The 21,013-nt window shown below is 41.8% G+C and overlaps 1 long non-coding RNA gene across 1 annotated transcript in view; it reads left to right on the forward strand.

The window, feature by feature from the left end:
• The window catches only part of LOC109316777, a 21,491-nt gene extending 1,835 nt beyond the window's left edge, over positions 1 to 19,656 (forward strand). The window contains exon 3 of the long non-coding RNA XR_002102918.1: positions 19,556 to 19,656. This is a non-coding gene — a long non-coding RNA (uncharacterized LOC109316777). The remainder of the gene's footprint in view (positions 1 to 19,555) is intronic.
• The last annotated feature ends 1,357 nt before the right edge of the window (positions 19,657 to 21,013 follow it).

Here is a 21,013-nt window from a genome sequence, read left to right on the forward strand (position 1 = left end):
AAAAGAAAGTTTCAGGATACCTTTTTCTGTCGTTTTTAATGGACATATTTTTCTTCTAATTTTTCAAAGTTTTCCTTCATTGGTTGGACCCTTTATGCTTCCTTTTATTACCTTCACCCGCTTGCCCTTTTAGCAGTAGTTAGTTGTCCAATATCCATTTGCAAATCACTTATCATGCAAATTAAGGGCCAAGTAGTCACCTTCTTTATGAGAATACTCATTACAATAATAGGGACCTTATACCTCCTGTTCCTGTGTGCGTGTCAACTACAGAATTGGTTACCGTGGAGCAGTGACAGTGGCATCTCTAGAGCAGTGCATGTGGACAGAACAAAGCAGTGGAAGTTGTGGACACTTGATCCTTCCTGTAAAATTTGACTTGGAATAGAGTGGAGAGTAATCTGCTGCTGGTGTGGATTATTGACATACAGGAGCAAGTGGGGAACAGAGTTAGGTGCTGCCCATTGCTTAGGAAAATTGTTTCTGTCTAGCCCTAGATTTGGTGTGTTGAACAGTTTCCAGTTTAGATTTTACAACAATAAAACAAGATGTAAATAGCACAAGGTCCATAAGTTGCTGCAGCAAGATGATACTTTGCATTCTGGGGACAGGAGAAACTTGTTTTCCTCTAGTCCCTCCATTGTTCGTCTTCCCAGAGTATTTTTTCCCCTTTTGTTCTTAAAGGTGGTGTGAAAAAGCGCAAGTCTGCTGGAATATGGCTTTGATTAGTCACTTTATTTCCAGCCGTGTGCTAATCTGTATTTCTTTTTCTCATATGAGTGACATACCTCTATTAAGTGAGAGAGTTTAATACTGTAGAAGGATTTTTAAAAAGCGGAACATATTTGAATTGCTTTTACACTATTTATATTCAAATCACAACTGGCCACTTTAGGCAACTATTGAGATGTGCACTTGCATGTTAGTGGATGCCAAGCTTTGTTTTACACATTTCAGTACATCCAAGTGATGTGAATATATCACAAAATGGGAGTTGCTGTGTATTAGATTTTAATTATGTTATAAGTTTACCCTTTAACTGTTCTCCCTTAATCCTCTCATACCAACAGTTAGATCTTTACTCTTGTGATATATTTTATTTTACCAGCAATTAATGTGTTGATGCCAAAGGAGGTAATAATTACAATTTAATGAAAGAGTACAAAAATAATGTGATAATTAAGTTATGTTATGGATATTGGCTATAAATTATGTTGTCTCATCTAAGCAGTTGATTCTTTTGTTGTAGTCTTACTGCATCATTTTTTCACAATACTGGAAGCTTGGCCATGTGCAGAGATTTTCTTATCTAAGGATACCAGCTGTTTACTGGAGGCTGAAACTAGTTGTTCCTTTCTCAATCAATGTCTGTCATAAGGAGACAGAAATGTGTATATGACTTACATGATTTGTTTTCATAATGATGAATGTAGTTTAGTTAGGAAATTGATTATAAAAATAGAAACCAAGCTTTGAAAAGTAATTTAAAGATATGGTATCCTTCTGTTATGATCATTTTAAGGCTAATGAGTGTATTTCGCTGGTGTAGTTAATCTTTTCAGTGTCTAACAACAGTGTTAATATGAGAGAGCCAATGTTTAGAACATGATAAACATTTTGCTGATTTACACCCAAGTTGTATGCTATTTCCTGCATTATTTAAATGGAATGAGTATTCAGAATGCAAAGTTATATACAGCAAAGGTAATAATTTTGTTTAAAATACAAAAAAAAAATAATAATATTGGTGATTCCATGTATTCATTTTTAAGTAAAAGTAGTATTAATGCATAATTTAAAATAATTAACTGAGATGGACCCTGGAAGGTGCGTTATATAGTAACTGCATAATAATTGCAGTTCTTAAGTTAGACGTGGTTATAGGTCATTCTTCAAAGTTCCAAACAGCCTCAGAGCCCAGTTCAAAATAAATATTCCTGTTACCCACTTGTTCTTTATTGGGTGACAGAGCAAAATGTACTTGTACTCTTTTCCATGCCACCTTTTCCTCCCTGAAAGTTGAGAAATAGCAAATAGTTTCCAAATCCTCTGTGCCAGTGATTCTCTCTATTGTTCTAAGCCGTCCATGACAAAAATCTAAATGGCGAGAAGCATTCTTCTCTGTCTTAGGGTCCTTTCTCTCTGTAGCCATATTTGAACTCCTCAGCCACATACTGCAATGCCTTACTATTATGAATTTGTAGATTCCTGAATGATTGTGCTGTACTTCATACGCTCCTAAGTAGGAAGACCAATTGCATGAGGTCCTCTCCTAAGGCTTGGCTTTATTTACTTTTTCTGTACATGGAGTCATCTTCTTTGGGTGGCTTTACAGCATACAAGAAAATGATGATATGATACCAAAAAAAAAAAAAAAAGAGGGAGAGGAAGAAATAAGGAGCTTCTTGATTATTAGTAATTTTCATCTGCCTCCTGACAGGTGAGTATGGAAAACTATTAAGCTCTCTTGACTTAATACGAGTTTTTAACCTGGAACAGGATCAATCCCTAGTTATCTCACTCTCTTGAGCAACGTAAGAGAGGTAAGAGAGATAGTGGCTGGAAGTAAAAGTAGATGGCAAAACATTCTCTAAAAGCTCCTTACCTTGCTTCAGATATGGCTGATTGCTTTATCATCACAGATATCATCAACACTTGAACTTCTTGGCTGAAATTTTTTCTTTCACACATGGTGAAAAGTGGGCTCCCTATTTGAAGGCCCAGTTCACTTCTAACATGGATGGCAAAGGTAAGAAATTCTAAAATTATCTAGATACATTTTCGTTTGAGCCAATTTGATCAATACACATATGCAATAGGGGTGTGTGAAGCAGGCCCTATTCAATTCAGATTCGGCCCGAATCGGAGACAGTGATTTGATTAGTTGATTTGGATCACTGTCCCTGATTTGATTCAGCCAAATCCATATCTGAAGATTCGATGTTGATTTGGAGAATCAGCAATTCAGACATAGACGCAGCTTTAAATGTTTTTCTACATGCCTCAAGGTACCAGTACAGCTTGTGAAAGCTCAGATGCTGGGGCCAATGCAGTGTCCCACAGAAGTGTGGGGGGGTCCTCCACGTGCTTGGTGGTGAAACTGAAAGTGAACTGGAAGTACTTCTGGTCCACTTCCAGGTCCACTGGGGGGTGCGCTGGTGGCCCCGCTGTGCTGCTTTCTGGCTTGGCGATTTGGCTACAAGGGGACCTTGGGTGCCCTCCCCAGACCCAGGAGGCACTGGTTGCCAAGCTGGGAGGGTATGGTGGGGGCACCCAGCGTGCTCCCCAGCAGAACCAGAAGTGGACTGGAGGTCCACTTCCGGGTCTGCTGCTGTGTGTGCACTGAGGAGCCCCCTGCACTTCTGTGGGACACTCCATTTGCCCCAGCATCGCAGCACTTTTGAGCTTCCTGCTACCTAAAGGTATGAGGAAAAAAAACAAAACCCAACAACAACAACAAAAACATTTAAAGCCGTGTCAGTCCGAATCGCCAAATCCTTCTGAATCTCTCCGAATTGATTCGGAGGGCTCCGATTCAATTCAAAGAGATTAAAGGGTCCTTTGATTCAATTCAGTTCCAGAGATTTGGCCACTGAATCAGGCTGAATCTCCACCAGATCAAATCAGAGGCCGAAGCTTTGCACTGCCCTAACATATATACACAGAAGTACCTATGTTTCTGCACTGAAATGGGTTTAATGCCAGAGCACATAACCAGATAACTGAATTTTTACAAGTGTCCACAAATAGTAAGAGGTCAGGAACACTAAACCTGTGCTGTGGATTTAAAGATAAAATGGCTGAGGCCAAAGATCACAACTTCTAATTTGGCTGTGTAAATGAATTTAAATTTTCTCAGGCCCCTAGGACCTGTTGCATTTCAGGTATGGTTAGTAGGGCTGTGTGAAATTTCACCGGCTGTTTCATTTCAACACTGTTTCAACTCATTTCGAGCTCAAAACAGTGAAATTTAAATGAAATGAAGGGCGCAGTTCACTTCCTCAACTCCCTGGTAGCCTTCCTCCCTCATCTGGCAGGCAGGTGGGGGCCTGTAACCCTGGGAAGACTGGTACAGCCCGTGCAGCCCTTCTGGGGTTGGGCCCTGATCTGCCTGCCAAATGAGAGAGGCTGTCTTGGGCTTCCCCATTATAGACTATGGGTGAAGCATCAAAACAGCATCACTGTTTTGGAAAACAAAACAGAGCACCAGTTTCGAATCAAAGCGAAATTCAAAGTGAAACTCTGTTCCATTGAAACCTCAAAACACAAGTTGAAATGGAACAGTGCCATTTCACACAGCCCTAACGATTAGCATGTAAATCACTCCCTAAACAGTAACAGTGCCACACATACAGATGATCTATAGTGCCTTAAAGTGGCAAACCAGATACAAAGTTATTCTACAAAATATGTAGGAGATGTTTGTGGCTTGTTTGTACGGTGCCATAATATGCACGTGTAGCATGCCCAAGTCAAAGCTAACAGTCAGCGTTGGTATTAGGATGGAGGTCAGCATTGGTCTAAATGCTAAAAATAGGCTGCTGGGGAAGTGGGTTTAGAGTTTGGTGGTGGTGGGAGTATGAGGAGGGAGCTGAGGGGCTGCATACATAGTTTTTAGATGCACCAGCCACAACCTGGCTGGAGTGCCACATGTGTTTTTTAAAGGTCTTGGTGCTCTGGAATCCTGTGATCAGGGAGCTTTCCCCTGATCTTGGCACCCCCATGTGCCAGGGTTGTCTAAAAACTGCTTGTGCATTCCAGCTACACATGTGGTTTTTAAAGGTTTCAGCTCACTAGGACCTTGGGATCAGAGAGCCTGTCTACAGTCCTAGGCCCAGTATGCCAGGACCTTTATGAACTGGCTGTGCTGTCCAGTTGCATGTGCAGTTTTTAGATGTCCACCAGGACTGGGGAGAGGTTCCCCAATTCTGGGGCCCTGGCAGTGAGCCCATGGATTTGCAGGTGCCAAGCAGGGGAAGTCAGTCAATTTTTTATTCTTTCACAAGTGACCTGTCAGGAGGTGTGATTCTTAGGACTGGAGATCCCATTGTGCCATAAGTAAATGTCTACCTTAAGTATGTAATGGGATCGATGGAGCCTTCCTGTTTGCTCTGGGAAGTGAACTTTTCTAGTTCACTTATGGTAGCACTAAAACTTGTTCTTCCTGTCATAATAGCACTGCTGTATATAATATAAATCGCCACAATGGAAATCTCTTCAGATTCCTATGCCAAGAGGCAGCATGTGAAAGAAGTGCATTCACCCACTTATACTACTTCAATAGTTCATATTCTGGGCAGGGAATGGCACATCCAGAGGCAATGAAGAGTAGCAGCAGCACTCAATGGCAAACAATGCTGAAGGACTTAGGTCACATTTTGGAGGATAGGAAAAATATCTCTTTGCTATGTAAGTGAATATCAGGTGCGTTTTGTTTTTGCCTCTATAAATTCTGGTCCCCTGATGGTACTATTTCCAGGCATTTCTTCCACTATGCTCATGATCACACTGCAGCTCATGTTATCCAATAAGAAAGTATCTGGAATTTTGTTTCTAGCCCTGAACTGGGCCTGTATTATGTGGGTTAACAGTACGTATCCTTGTTCTCTATCCCTCTTCTTTGACATCTGTTTGGGTTTGGAGAGAGTATAAGGAGCTTAGGGCATATCATGTGGTGCTTCTTGTATAATCTTGTCTGGAACTTTTCTTGGCTTGAGAATATTTTCCAGATTTTTTTTCTGGAGGTTTCTATGGCTGTTGCAGACTGTGTAGGGAGCATCCAAAGAGTGTGAATTCTTACTGACTTTCTGTTAAAAACAAAAAAAACAAACAAACAACAAAAAACCCTCCTGATTAAAAGTAATATAGATTCTTCTTTCTAGTTGTTGACAATGTGTGTAACCTCCTGCTTGTTCTAAGCTTTCTTGTCTGCAAAATGAATTTTTGTTTGCTTGTCTGTGAGAGGTGTTGAAGATTAATTACTTCAGCTAATGCTAAGTATTATTTTACTAAGATCTACTGCACCCTAAAAAGATCAAGTTAGGATCTTAACACACAGCTTAGTGTGGTAAGGTTTACTATTAATTACTTTAGATATTCACAAAGCATCAGCTAAATTTAATAAGGGATTTAACAGAAATAATTCTCTAGGAAGCACTAGCAGTAGAATAATTGGTTACCCAAAGATTTATCTTTTGAAAAAAAGATGCTAGTAGAAAGCAAACTTATGCTTGCATAAAATTAGCAAAGGTTTGTTCATACTAAGAATTTTCTTGAATGACATAGCCTTTGAAATGTAAATGTTATTCAGGCACCCTCCTGGAGAAAATATGTGCTTATTATGTAGAGTGACCATATTTTTAAGAAAATCCAAGACAGATGCCTCCCACGCACCATGCTGCTCCGCCTCTTCACTGGCCAGCAGCAGGGAGGGAGTGTTGGGGGTGGGGGGAGGCAAGGACTGCCCATGGGGAAATGGGGTGAGCAAGGCCAGAAAAGCCTTCTCTTGTCTCCACCAGACCTCCTCTATTTGTCCCCCACAACTTCCTTCCCCTTTGGCTCCTTTCCCTTTGCCTCTCTTTTTGTGCCCCCCCCCCCCATTTACTCCTCTCTTTCATCCCTACTGCCTCTCTCTTCTCATAACTCTCATAATAATGATTCCCCACTCCCCAGACCTTCCCCCCATCACTTTCTCTGCGACCCTCTGCTCACTCCTTTTTCTTGCCCATCCCTTCCTCCCTCCCCCTCTCTAGGTTGTCCTTCCCCTCCACCAACACACACACCAACATTTGGTGGTTGCAGGGAGAGGGCTGAGCTGAGCTCTGGTCTCCAGCCCCCAGAATTTGGGCCTAGGCAGGATGGAGTTGGCCAGGGCTGCAGTCCCAGGGCAGAACCTAGAGTCACTCCCCCGAACATGGGTCTCTAGCAACCAGGTGGGCATAGGGGGGAAGAAGCCCCCACTTCACTCAGGACAGGCATCCAAGATGCCCTCTGCCTCCCATGTCAGGAAGCCACTCCCTGGTTCCAACTCTGCTGGACTGCAAATAGGTGAACACGCATGAGCAACCTATGGTCACAGCAGTGATCTCTCCCTGCCCCGGCCAATCCTTACCCCAGGCAGGAGGAGCAGTGCCCAGGCCGGACCACCCTCCTGCCTCCAGCTGCTGCTCAGAGGGAGCCCGGCTGGGCAATTTATTCACTTTTTCCTATTATCTCACAACAACAGGGAAAAAGTAGAAAAAGCAGAAAAAAGAGATTGGAAAAGTGTGGTGCAAGTGGCAGTATACAATTTTGAATTCTAACCTTATGGGCCGCTTGTACACGTGGTGGGGGTTTAGTTTCCTTAAATAGAAGCAGTTGGCTTTTTAATTGATGGATTTTTAATTGTGATGATTAAAAACCCACCAATTCAATTTAGGGGTTTCTGTTACTGTTAGGGTAAAAACCAGGTCCTTTTATTTTTTTTCCCTAGCAGAGCCTACCCACAGCCAGGGGGCAAGTTGTCAATGGGCCCTGAGCTGCCGGAGGCTCTGGTCCATCCCTCCACAATGATGGTGCCCCCTGGGGCCACCCAGGGTGGGTTGCTAGTGGGCCAGGGGCCCCACCTTGGGCTCAGGGAAGAGTTGACTGGGCTGCATGCTAGCTCTGGGTCGGGGCAGCCCCCAGCCCACTAGCAGCCTGCCCAAGTGGCCCCTGGGGGCATCACCACTGCGGAGGGGAAGACCAGGCCCCCTGAAGCTCCGAGGCCACTTGGCCTGCCGGCAGCTTGTACCGCTGCCATGAGCAGACAGCCATGGAAAAAAAAAAAAAGATTAGGCCCCTCACCATTGTTTTTCCCTGGTGGAACCTGCCCACAATGGGGGAGGGGAGGCAAGCTGATGGCAGGCTGAGCAGCTCCTTAGCTGGGGGGGGCAGTCCTTCCCTCCATGGTGGCAGCACCTCCATGGCCACCCAGGCAGGTTGCAAGTGGGTTGGGTGTTGCCACAGCTCAGAGCTAGCACCCAGCCTAATGCAACTCTTCATGTTCCCCCCACCCCATACTTCTCCTAGGTATGCACATAGTGGTGGGCAGCCAGCACCCCCGCTACCCAGACTAGCTGTCTGCATCTCTGTTCCACTCCACAGCTGGGTCTTGGGGCCACACATTCCCACCCTTAGCCCTGGACCCCAAGGCCCAGGCCCCATTCATTGCCCAGCAGTGCCCCCAGCCCCAGCCTCGCCTAACTTCCTCCCTCTCTTCCTCCCTCACTGTGGGGGCCTCAGTCCCCCACCTCCGACTTCCCTGTGGGGAGCTGTGGGTGCTACACATGCGTATAGTGCCCCCTGCCTGTTGGCTGTCCTCCTGCTCCTCCCAGCTCCAAGCAGCCCCTTGCAGGCTGGAACTCTACCAGCCTGCAAGGGGAAACCCACTGTTTCCCCACAGTTTTTTTCTTTAAAGGAGAAAGTCACTGTTTTTTTCCTTAAAATAATGGAATCTATTTTATGTTTGCCATGAAAAATGTGAAAAATCCAGATCCTTGCACATAACATGTCCTTGTACTCTGGATCAGGTCAGTCGGTGTGTGGAGCCAGTCCGTGACTGGACTGGTGCATGGGGCTGGAGCTGGCACATGAGACCCAGAGCATGGAACTGGACCCAGCACCAGATCTGGCCTGTTGTTTGGCTGTGTCTCACTTATCTGGCCCATGTGATGGAAAGTATGACCCCCACTGCTTTAATGAATGAAGTCAGGTATGCTCAACCACTGGCCCACAGGTCAAGTTGGACCCATGGAGCCATGGCATCTTACTGATAGGGCTCCCTACTGGCTCAGAAAATTTGGAGGTAGGGGAGCAGGGGCAATTAATACTGCCGCCACTCCTTCATTCTCAGATTACCAAGCCCCATGCAGCTGGATTGAGGTCAGGTCAGGCGCTTGCCACATGGGGCTGGGGCACCCCCCATGGTCATATCCAGGCTGGAACACTCTCAACCTGCAAGTCTGGACTTGCAGAGAGCAAATCAGGAAAGCCAAGGCTGTGATGGAGCTCCAGATAGCTACAAATATCAAGGAAAATAGATATGTGGGGAGAGGGAGGAAAAGCAAAGGCAACATTGGACCCCTGCTAAACCAGATGGAGCAACTAACAACTGATGCCCAGGAAAAAGTGAACTTGCGAAATGGGTACTTTGCATCAGTTTTTCACCAGTTCCATGGGACAGCCCTGCCCACTATGGGTCAGGGAGGCCTGGGTGAGGGAGATTCCTTGCCCTCTGTCAAAGCTGACCTCGTGAAGGAACTCCTTGACAGGATGGATACCTTCAAGTCAGCTGGCCCTGATGGGTTACACCCAAGGGTACTCGGGGAGCTGGCGAGCATCATAGCACAGCCCCTGGCATGGATCTTTGAGAGTTCTTGGTGCTCTGGTGAAGTGCTCAATGATTGGAAGAGGGCCAATGTCGTGCCTATCTTTAAGAAAGGGAGGAAAGTGGATCCGACAAACTACAGGCCCATCAGCCTGACCTCTATCCTGGGGAAGGTCTTGGAAAAGATTATTAAGGAGGCCATCTTTAACAGACTAGCTGAAGGCAATATCCTGAGGGATACCCAGCATGGGTTTGTTGCAGGTAGGTCTTGCGGGAAGAGACTGATGTCGTATACCTTGACTTTAAAAAAGCCTTTGATCTGGTATCCCATGATAACCTCTGGCTAAACTGGCTAACTGTGGCCTTGACATCACCATGATCCATTGGCTGGGGAACTGGCTCCACAGTAGGACCCAGAGGGTAGTGGTCGATGGGAGCCAATCGTCTTGGTGCGCTGTGACCAGTGAGGTCCCACAAGGCTCTGTCCTAGGGCCTATACTGTTTACCATCTTCATCAATGATGTGGACATTGGTGTCAGAAGTGGACTGGCCAAGTTCACCAACAACACCAAACTCTGGGGTAAAGCATCCACACCTGAGGATAGTGGGGTGATCCAAGCAGATCTGGACAGACTCATGAAATGGGCAGATGAGCACCTGATGGTGTTCAACACCGAAAAATGCAAGGTTCTCCACCTTGGGAGGATAAACCTGCACCATGCTTATAGGCTCAGTTGTGCTACGCTGGTTAGCACTACAGATGAAAGGGACTTGGGGGTCATGGTTGACCACAAGATGAACATGAGCCTTCAGTGTGATGCTGCAGCTAGTAAAGTGAACAAAATGCTGGCTTGCATCCATAGATGCTTCTCAAGCAGATCCCAGGATGTCATTCTCCCGCTGTGCTGGGGCTTGGTGAGGCTGCAGCTGGAGTACTGCGTCCAGTTTTGGGAATTGTGAACTGCTCCACAATTCAAAAAGGATGTGGAGAAGCTTGAGAGGGCGCAGAGGAGAGCCACATGCATGATCAGAGGTCAGGAAAACAGACCTTATGAAGAGAGGCTGAGAGCCATGGGACTCTTCAGCTTGGAAAAGTGCAGGCTTAGGGGTGATCTGGTGGCTACCTATAAGTTTATCAGTGGTGCTCATCAGGATCTGGGGGAACATCTGTTCACCAGAGCCCCCCAAGGGATGACAAGATCAAATGGTCACGAACTCCACTGTGACCGATTCAGGCTGGACATAAGAAAGAACTTCTTCAACTGTCCGAGCCCCCAAGGTTTGGAATGGACTGCTGCCAGAGGCAGTTCAAGCGCCCACTTTGAACGCCTTCAAGACGCATCTGGATGCTTATCTTGCTGGGATCCTATGATCCCTGCTGACTTCCTGCCCCTGGGGCAGGGGGCTGGACTCGATGATTCTCCAGGGTCCCTTCCAGCCCAAATGTTTATGAAATCTATGAAATGCAACTGGAGCCCCACCATGTGGCCAGAGTGAGTCTGGTCTTTGCCTGCCCTGTGTTCAGGATTGGGCCCCTGTGCTGCACTGAATTAGGCCCACCAGCCAGATCTGGTCCACAGACATGCTGGGCACTGCCCATCTGGCTTTTGAGGCAAAAAGGTGGTTGGATACCGCTGCTTTAAATGATTAGATTTAAAGTTGAATATGTCTTTATAAAACACTAAAAAGCAGCTAGAGGATTACTTTGGCTAGTTTGTTTTCATTTACTGTGTGGCTAAACCCCTTTGACATAGTGTCTTCTTTCTCAACTGTGACAGTTATGGAATGCTTCATCTATCAGCCTAGCCAAAGAAAATCTTAGCCTGCCCCAAGTCAGAAGTAGCTCAGCCCAAGACAATTGAAGTCTAGTATTAAATTGTTTTTTAATTTATTTTATGGAGGTGTTGAAAGTGGGGAGCTTCTACAATGTACTCCCTAAACACCCCTGTTATCATTTTGCAGTCTCTGGGCTTCCATAGGGTGCAACATCTTTCTGTGTCATTTGGCATCCTGATGGAGTGGCCACAACCCCACATCTGATTATGATTTTTTTCCTGCTGGAGAGGAGGGAGGTTAATCCTAAAATCACAAAGACCTTTTCTTTTTATTTGCTTGACAGGAGCTTTAATCTTCAGGCCTGAAATCTTCAGCCCATGTCTCTCTCAGATGTCTTCCAAGACTCTTCATTAATCAGAGAGAGAAATTACATCCATGTAAGGGTTAGCATCTTTGCACATCTCCAAATGTCATTGCCATTAGCCTGACTTTCATAAAAGACTGACAGTTATTAATATTTATTATTTGTATTGTGAGAGTGCCTAGGGGATCAGGGCATGATTGTGCCAGAGATGCACAACAAAGAGCTTGCAATGTACATAAGGATCATAGGCTCTGACAATTCTGTAGAAATCCATCCTTAGGATGGGGGTGGCTGTAAAATGCTCTCTAGCACAGAACAGTTCTTCTGGCTACAAGGCTTAGAAGGCCAGGGAAGATTTCTTGGATCAGAATCCACAAATCTTTTCTGTTGTCTGCAGTCTTTTATAAGAAGTGATGGGGTAATCTCTGATCTTAAAAAAAAAAAATGCAACATGTGATTAGGACCTAGATTCTTTGGAAGGCTACTTAATACCAATGTGCTACATAGCTCCTAACTTTGAACTTGCCAGCAGTTCCAATCCAAGAGAATTCTGCGTCGTCACAAAAAATGGGTTAAAATGAGGTCCGAAGCATGATGGTGGTGTGAAGAGGAAAGAATTTTGAGAAGTTTGGAGGCAGGGTGCAGTCCCCCTAGAATGTACCTAACCACAACAGGTCAATTCAGCCTATAGCTTAGGAGTTGATGCTAAATTCTCTCATAGCCACAACTGTAACTAGTGCTTTCTATAAACTCTGATTGACTAGGAGACTCCAGCCTGGTAGTTGACTTGACCACAGTTATCCACATCTTTGTTACCTCTCAGGAGTCTACAGCAGTGTGATATACCTGGGTATAAAGTCTTAAGAGTTTAGAAAACTACAGCTAGTACCAAACACTACAGTGCATTTCTTCAGTAGTACAGATTGTTATTATATAAATAATTCAAATGTTCCTCTAGTCTATACACTGACTTTCCATGGAATCTTGAAATAAGTTCAAAGCCAGATCTCATCACCAAATGCACATGGCAGGTAAACAGCCGTCTAAAATTCAGGAGTGAAGACATTAGTAGCAATGCTTCTCTGACACCGTAGATCTCTTTGAAATAAGGGAAATGGGTAAAACCCATTTCTGTAGTGGACAAAACTTCCTCAGAGATCAGTGTGAGATTGTGACATGAATTCCTCCAGGAACTAAAGACCATCACAAACCTTACCAGCACCACCTTCACTAAGTGATAGACACATTCTTTGATTTTTGCTGCCTTTAACATAAATAACATAGCCCCTCTTCCCAAAACAAACAACCCCCCGCCAGAAAAACCCCCAAGACTCCTCAGTATGTGCTCCTTTACTCTTATAAAGAAGGCAAGAGAGCAAATAGCATATGATAGATATTAATTATGTTGATCATAATTAAGAGTCTACGTAGAAAAGTAAAGAAGGATGTGTGATAAAGGTGAGCTCTGCTTATAGCCAATCTTCTCTGCTTTTGTGTGTGGCAGTGTTAGCAAGCCTAATTTGTATAGAAGCTGGGCTATGACTTTCTACAGCTATCATACTTATCTACTATACCTGAGGTGCACTTGCACATAACTGAAAATTTGGGACTTAAAACGTAAAACCCAGTGAAGTTTTGATTTGCGTGGAAGAAAGACAGTTTTATTGTAGCCAGGAATGACCATTTTACGACGGAGAGGCCTTTGAAAACAGGTAAGCAAAAAGCTGTTTGTGTATGCATGCTAGTTTGACACAGTTTTGCAAGAAAATAAGTTTGTGTCCACCTGTTGCATGGCACATCTAGTTGGGATAGATGAAGATAATTACATACGCAGTTGTAGTAAAGGCACGTGTTGAAGTTCTGCAAATACACCTGATTGATTGATCTATTTTTGGTGTAGAAGTGAATGGGCATCTACCTAATTAAATTCCACATTATAGTTATTCAGTCTGAAATTCCACTGGGTAATTTCTGTGCTGTGTTCTACCTCTACCCAAGAGGGGAAAAAACTTTCTGCATAAGCATGTAAACTGATGCAGAGATATGGTGGTGATGGCATATTGCCTAGATGGGGTTCAGATTAGTTTCCTTCTAGGTGAAGTTTGTAGACTAGGACAATCTTTTAAAATTATTGTTATTAAAGTACATTATTCGTGTGGGTTCTTTTTATATAACATAGGACATTTCTGTATTTGTCTCCATCAGCTTCCTATTTTTAAAAATAAATGTGTGCATTCGTCACATAAAATTGGCATAGGCAGCAAATAATATCATGGTTTAGAGCTGGCATGCTTCCTGACACATCTGATGCTTTCATTCATTAATGAAGGTTTCTGTCAAATATCACATTTTCAGATATCCATATTTTAGTAAGATGGAATGGCATGGGAAACAAAGCAGCAAAGATCCTAATGTGTTAACATTGGCTCAACCATTTTAATGATACTCTTTAGGAACCTAGAAGATCAGATAAAGCACAGTTGAGGTGATGTTGCCCAGTCCCTGTCAGTGCTGGAGTGCAGAGCTGAATTCACTGCTAGGCTTTGGACAAATATAACATTTGAAGTGAACATATTTGATGGGTGTAAGTTGTAGCTGTGTTGGGCTAAGGACATAGGCAGACAAGGTTCTTTGGGTAAATCCAGTATCTTTTATTAGACCAGCTCAAATAGTTGGAAAAATTCTTGTTAGCAAGCTTTTGAACGCAAACAAAGGGCATTTGTGCCCAAAAGCTTGCTAAGAAGAAGTTTTCCAATTATTTGAGTTAGTCTAATGAAAGATATCAAACATATTTGAAATACTTCAGCAGGTGAGCAAACAGATGTCCTATAAAGTACTCCAAAAATGCCCCAACTGCTGCAAAAATAACCCTGGAATAAAAAGCAGCTGTATGGAAGCAATGCCAAATGAAGCACTTCTTGTTATGGGGGCTCACTCCCTCTATAGCATGTGACAAGGTGTTGCTCAGTCCTCTAGCATCCCCAGTGCTTTACTTTCTGCTCGCAAGGAGAGGGAAGGGAAAGCAGGATAGATGGCCGATGAGCACTTTCCTGTGCATTGGCTGCCCCAGGGACTGGAGAGCAGGAATCTCTGCATGCCTCTGCCTTCAGTCTCCTGGTTTCAGTAGGAATTACAGGGATCTCAAGCGCAAATGGAAGGGGGTTCAGCCATTCTAGGCAACCTGTGGACATAGAGAGCAATGCAAGGGATTGTTCTCTTCATCTCTGTGGCTGGAGATAACTATTCCTTGAATGCCTCTCAGCTGCCAGAACTGGGAGATTGGAAGCTGAACGCACAGAAGAATTGTCATTGGCTGTCAGCCCTGCTCCTTCCCACCCTATTGGTGATGGGAGGTGTGGAGCACCAGGACCAAGGAATCCCCTGTGGCACCCCAGGTTGGAGAGCACTCTGCTGTCTGCTGTTTTGTGGATTTTGAAACACTTCTGCTGGGGAGTACAGTGGGAGGTGGAGGGGTCATACAGGGAAGACCTCTATGTCTGTCTGCAGTAGAAATACTTCAAAAGTTGCATCTCGCCAGGACCTTGGTTTCTTTTTTAGTTGGAATGAATGCAAGAGGCAGTTATGTTTCAGACTATTTATTGCACAACAGAAAAAAGGTAGCCACTTCATCCATTTCATCATAACGTGATAAATGATCTAAAAGGCTTCTTTGCCTTTGAAGACCTTAGCATCAGGTTTTGATTGTTTTCTTTATAGGTACTGATGTCCATGATACTTCAGGTGAAGAGTTTTGATGTTCCTTAAGCTGAATCAGCAATTAGTGATTTTACTAACTGGTAGAAAAGTAGCCCTGAATTTAGACTTGGAATTTGGAGAGTAAAATCAGCTGTCTAGGATTGTGTGAGTCCTTTGTGTTCATTCTTGGAAAGGAGCGACCCTTCTATAGATGGGATGATTAGAAAGACCCACCAAGAGATGAATTTAGGACAGCTTTCCTTCCATGCAGACCTCTCCCTTGCAGGAGTGAATTTGGTCCCAGGTTATTTTAGGAGTCATGAGGAGAATGTGGATTATAGTTAAAGGAAAAGAGTTGAGGCATGACTTCTGAAGTTTTTTTACTTTTGTTTTAGGCTGGTTCACAGGACACTGTAACAAGAGCAAGTAAATTGTTCCTTTTTTGGTTTTAAAGGATCTGTTGAATGAAGGAGTTGGACCACTTGCTACAAAAACCATCTTTTAAAAATATTGTTTGTGTGTTTGTTTATGTATAACTGACATTCAGAAACTCTTAAACTAAAAGCATGAGCCTGCTAGCTAGATATTGTACATACTCATTAACTTCCATGTGTTGGCGTTCCTAGAGGGGGACAGAGAACTACCTTTTATAAGTATTAATTATGCTTATTTTTCAAGCTTGACAGGGAGTTTGCAAAAGTTTTGCACACCAACAGCCATTTGACAGAAAAGGTCACAGAACTGGAAAGATATTGAATTAAACATATAACCACTAACATGTTACTTTTTCAGGAAGTTCCACAGTGTTTTGTGCCTCACGCAAAGAAAATATGCAAAAACATCTGTAAAAGAGCATGATTTAATTTTTTTTTAACTGGGCCCAGTAGTTAAGGGCCCATTCAGAATGCCCTGATTACTTCCCTGCTGTCTCATGACTTCACTTGCATTTCATTGTAGTAGTAAGAATTTCCTGATTTAGAAGAGAAGAGTGGACCAATTTCAAAGGTTTTGCACAAGCATGAGGAAGTCATGTACTTTAACAAATCTTAGATAAACTGGCAAAGCATCATAATTTATTTGGATTAGATATCTAATGAGAATGGCATTCCTGAGAATTCTTGTACTTGCTTCCATTTGGGTTGAAAATAATAGAAAGTGCTGCTAGAAGAGACCTTGAGATGTCATCCAGGCAATCCCCATAAGAAATACTGTAAGCAGAGGTGTAACTAGCAATTTCAGCACCCTAAGTAAAGATGCTGTTGAGTGCTAAAGAGTGGTGGTTTAGAGGGGAGCTGAGCACTGGAGAGAGAGGTGCCCTCTCAAAGGCTAGTAAAGCGGAAGCAGGAAGGAGCAGCAGGGGGCTGCTGGTGTCCTCTCAAAGGCTAGGAACAGTTGTTGTATTTGTCCCAGGACAAGTTGTGCCTGTGTCTGTCCTGGAACAGAAAAGTTCCAGGATTGGCCTATACACATACTGCCATTCCAATCAGCGTTTGGTGAGTGACTGAATATACTGCCACTTTTCTGCCATTGATTCAAGGATGAAATCCTGGGATATTGGTTCAGATGCACTTCATGAGCCCTTTTAGGGTTTGTTCTGGGACAATGATTGCACTTTGTCCCAGGATAAAATGACTCCTCCTTGGATAAGGGCAACATCTGTTTGTAGCCTAAATCAACATCTAGAGTCACTGCCCCCATTAGCCATACCACTTACTCTACTGGCTGTTAGAGTGGTCCTCTTGAAGTATGTAAGAGTCACAGCCATAAACAGGAAAAGAAATGCTTTGTGAAGATAAATATTTTTGTTTAAAAAAATTTTTTTTTTAAACTTAATAATTATCTAGTTTCAGCTAGCTCTGGTATTATTCAAACCAACTTGCTTCTCTCTACAATTTTGGGACAAAGCCATTAAATATGCTCTTTTGCTAATTTATGTTTAAACAAGAATTCCTCCTAGACAAGTGGAATCTGTCAAATTTAGGTTAAGGGTCCAACGTATTGCTGGGTTTTTTTAATTATTATTTTTTATGATCATAATCTTGCATGAGCTAACACAGGGTTTTTTTAAGGCTAGGAAGAGGAGTTGAGACACCTAAACAGCAATATTGTTGATTTAAGTAGTGAAAAGTGGACGCTCATCTAACATGATGATTTGAATGTGCTACCTTAAGCAGTCCATAAAATGACCTTCATAGTGATTGCTATGGAGATGAATGTTTGGGTCCATATTCTGCCACCATCATCTGCAATGAGTACTGCTTTATTCTGTAAGCAGTCCAGCTGATTTTTGTTGTTACCATTTGTGGAGTAAAGTAGTACTCAACCCGAAGTAAGGCTGCAGCATCTCTGACTAATGGTCTATTTTTATTTTAAATCTCTATTAGGAAACCATTTAAACTTAATGCTACACTTTTAAGGTGCTGCAAAGCCTCTTTGTTCCAATAATCCTTATTATCAGGAAATATTAACATACTTTATGTTCAAATTTATTGTTAGTTTAATAGATTTGAATGCCTAACAGTAGACTTTAATATCCAGCAACAAAAGCCAGATGCACAGTCTGCCTCATAAAGAGATGGCATTAAAACAGAAGGAGTTTGATGGTCTTTCACTAGATAATCTATTGAGTTTGCATTTATTTTCTAAATCATATGCAAAACAAAGTTCTCATTATTTCCTTTTTTAAAATTAAAATACCTGCACTTCATTTTTATGTATTTGATTATTTTTCATATTTGTCCACCTTCTATATTTGCAAATATAGTATGAAAATAAGAAATCTCATTACCTTAATGGCTAGCTATAAAATTATTTTCAGCACTAAGAATTTGTTTATAACATGTTTTATTACTTCATGATATGAATCCAATCTATCTAATAAGTTAGTGTTTGTCTCAAAAGAAGAGAAATTCTTACAGGGTGACAGTAAGCTATGATCAGGATTTACTATGTACCCTCTTAGCATTAAACAGTTTTAAGAGAGTAGTTGTGTAATAGTTTGGATACTTCTTATAGTAAACCCCCCCCCCCAAAAAAAAAAAAACACACTCTTTTTAATTGTGAGAATAGTTATATAAAAATTTTATAATTGAGTTCTGACTGTGGAGGAGACATTTCTGCAATTGGTTTATCAAGGAGTTAAACAGAAGTTAGTCTTCAGGTTTGTTTGGTGCAGATATTTGAACTGTTTTTTCAGTAGGGACCATCACGCACTGCCAAAAACAATGTAATTGTGTTTTTACAGAATTCCTTTAAAAGAACAAACTGTTAGGAAGGGGGGGGGAGGGGAATATCATTGACACAGACATTGTAAATGAGACTAAAATAATTAAAGTGAAATTGCTTTCATTTATAGCTAACAAGTTTAGGCATTTTGCCTGATGAAAGCTATGTGAAAGCCTTTTTGTGAGGACATTATTTTTTTGCATGATGAGTGCCTTAATAGAAGTATCATAGGTTATGGAAAATAGAACAGTAGTACATTAGCTCAAGTTAATTACATTTATTCAGACAAAATAATAATATTCTGCTGGAGTCTTCTGTAGAAGCAGGAAAAAATTACTAAAACCTTTTGCCAATATTTATCTGTTTCAATTATTTTTGACAGTATATATGCTACGTGTGCTGTAGCTATAGGACCTTTATATTGACAGTTGGTAGCACAAGCCTTTTAAAGCACAAAGGGTAGCAGAACTTAAGCCAATCTGTGATAAAAGAGAAAAAATGAAATCACTATGGAAACTGCAGGAAGAATCTAAAAGCTTTCTTTATAAAGTAAACGTCTGATGTTTGTGACTGCGGGGGCAAAAAATTCATAAATTTGTATGATGCTATCATTTCTGACTTGTTATCACAGCAAATGCCAAGTCTAAGCAGTCTGACCTTAGCTTTATTAAGTGCTTTCTTTTCAGAAATAGTTAGTGTTCAACAATAGAAGGGCTGCAGTGCTGCAAGGGGGTAAAACTAATTTGTTTAAAATGTGTATTCTTTTAAAATCAAACAGACTTCAAAGCTTATAGAGTCAGGAACACTGTGAGGTATACAGCAACTCAGGGAGCTGAATGCAATTCAGAAAGCTATGTTTCGTCCCATTACATGCCTGTCTTTGATCTCAGATTGAAAATCTCTGACCCTCTCCCTCCAATCCAAAAGCAAATAAATACTAGAGAAAAGAAACCTCTCTCCCTTTAGCGCACAGGGCCTCTAAGACTGAAAAATGAAGGTGACTGCTATTATAAAAGCTCTGATCAACCTGCTTGGACAACAGACAGCAACAAATACCTGTCTCAGTGAAGGAGTTTAAGAGCATTGCAGAGATCCTCAGATACTACAGAATATTTTGCCTTACATGGGCCACTGTCTTTATTTCAAAGCAACTGAAGAACTAGAGAAGCAGAATAACAATAAATCTTACAAATCCAGAACTCTTCATGTCGCCAAAACTACCCTGAATTCAAACCAGGATGATGCACTTGGTAAGTATATCTCTACCATTACATTTTGTTGCCTTAAACTTGAGGGTTGCTTTTCTGCCTTATGTATGATGTGTTTGTTTTTTCCAGCTTCTGGAAGTTTTACTGTAAATATTAGCTTTTCCAATATTGAAAACTTCTGTATTTCCTTTTTTTATTCCTGTGTTGTATTTAGACAGTGTATAAACATGGCTAGCCTGATGTTCCAAGAGACTTAGAAACAATAGTGCTTCTAAACTAACTTGATAGGTACAGGCTTGGTGAAAGCATAGTATGTATTCAGGTCTAATATTTATATCTTGGTAAGTTGGTTTTGAATACATTGATACTGAAAAGGACAAATGTTTCTCAAGCCTTCCAAACAGCATGGTGAGTATTTTAACTTTTGTTGCGTTAAGTTTAAATACAACTTTAAATACAAAAGTTTAAATGCAAAACTTAGTGTGTAGCAGACATTGTTCAAAATGATTTTACAATAAACAATGTGGGCAAGTACAAAAATTTTTTTTCCAGGTTTATACAGATTTCAAGGTACATTGGTGAATGGTATTGTAGAATATTATTACAATATTAACAGTAAATCTTTACAGATTAACAACAGAGAAACACTGACAATAAAATTTCTTGGGAAAGCAGGTTAATCTTTCAGTAATAAATATAAATCCTAAAAAGGTATAGTTTGACATATTGGCTCCATTGTAGCTTCTTATGCATATAATGAAAACCAATTATCTGTGAAGAAAATTTGACTTTGTGGAATGAAATTAAATTGCTTTTTAAAGACTTCCTTAAACAGCCCTAGCTAGAGCGAAGTCCAATAATGTTTTTAGTTCTGAATTGTAATGACTTTCCTACATTAATAAATCATGTTGCATTCTGACTTTTATCATAGGATTCAGAGGAGGAAAACTGCACACAGCAGCATGAAGCTACAACAGACAGCCCTGTATTTTCCTCCATCAGGGTACTCTACACATGGCTCTTCAGGAGCAGCAACTTCCACAGAACAGCACTTACACTGGTAGGTCCAACCTTGCTGTGAGTCCATGGCAATATTTAAAGACAACTATTTTATTAATAAATGAATAATCAGATTCTGATTTGTTTAATACACTCTACTTAAATATACTATCTAAGAATTTAGAAGGAAGTGATATATTATCCAGTGATGTTTTGCCACATTTGAAATGTTATTGCTAGGAAGATGGCTAGTTAGGGTTATTTATTTATTGACTGGCTTGGAAACTGGTACAGGATGAAAGTAAAAAAGTAAATGCACTGAGAAGAAACTGTTTCACTTATCCAGCAACAATGCAAATGTTTCCCTTTTGTAGCAATGCATCGTGTTTACAAATTTGG

This window comes from Crocodylus porosus, unplaced genomic scaffold, assembly GCF_001723895.1.
Source record: "Crocodylus porosus isolate Cpor-Errol unplaced genomic scaffold, CroPor_comp1, whole genome shotgun sequence".
NCBI lineage: Eukaryota > Metazoa > Chordata > Crocodylia > Crocodylidae > Crocodylus > Crocodylus porosus.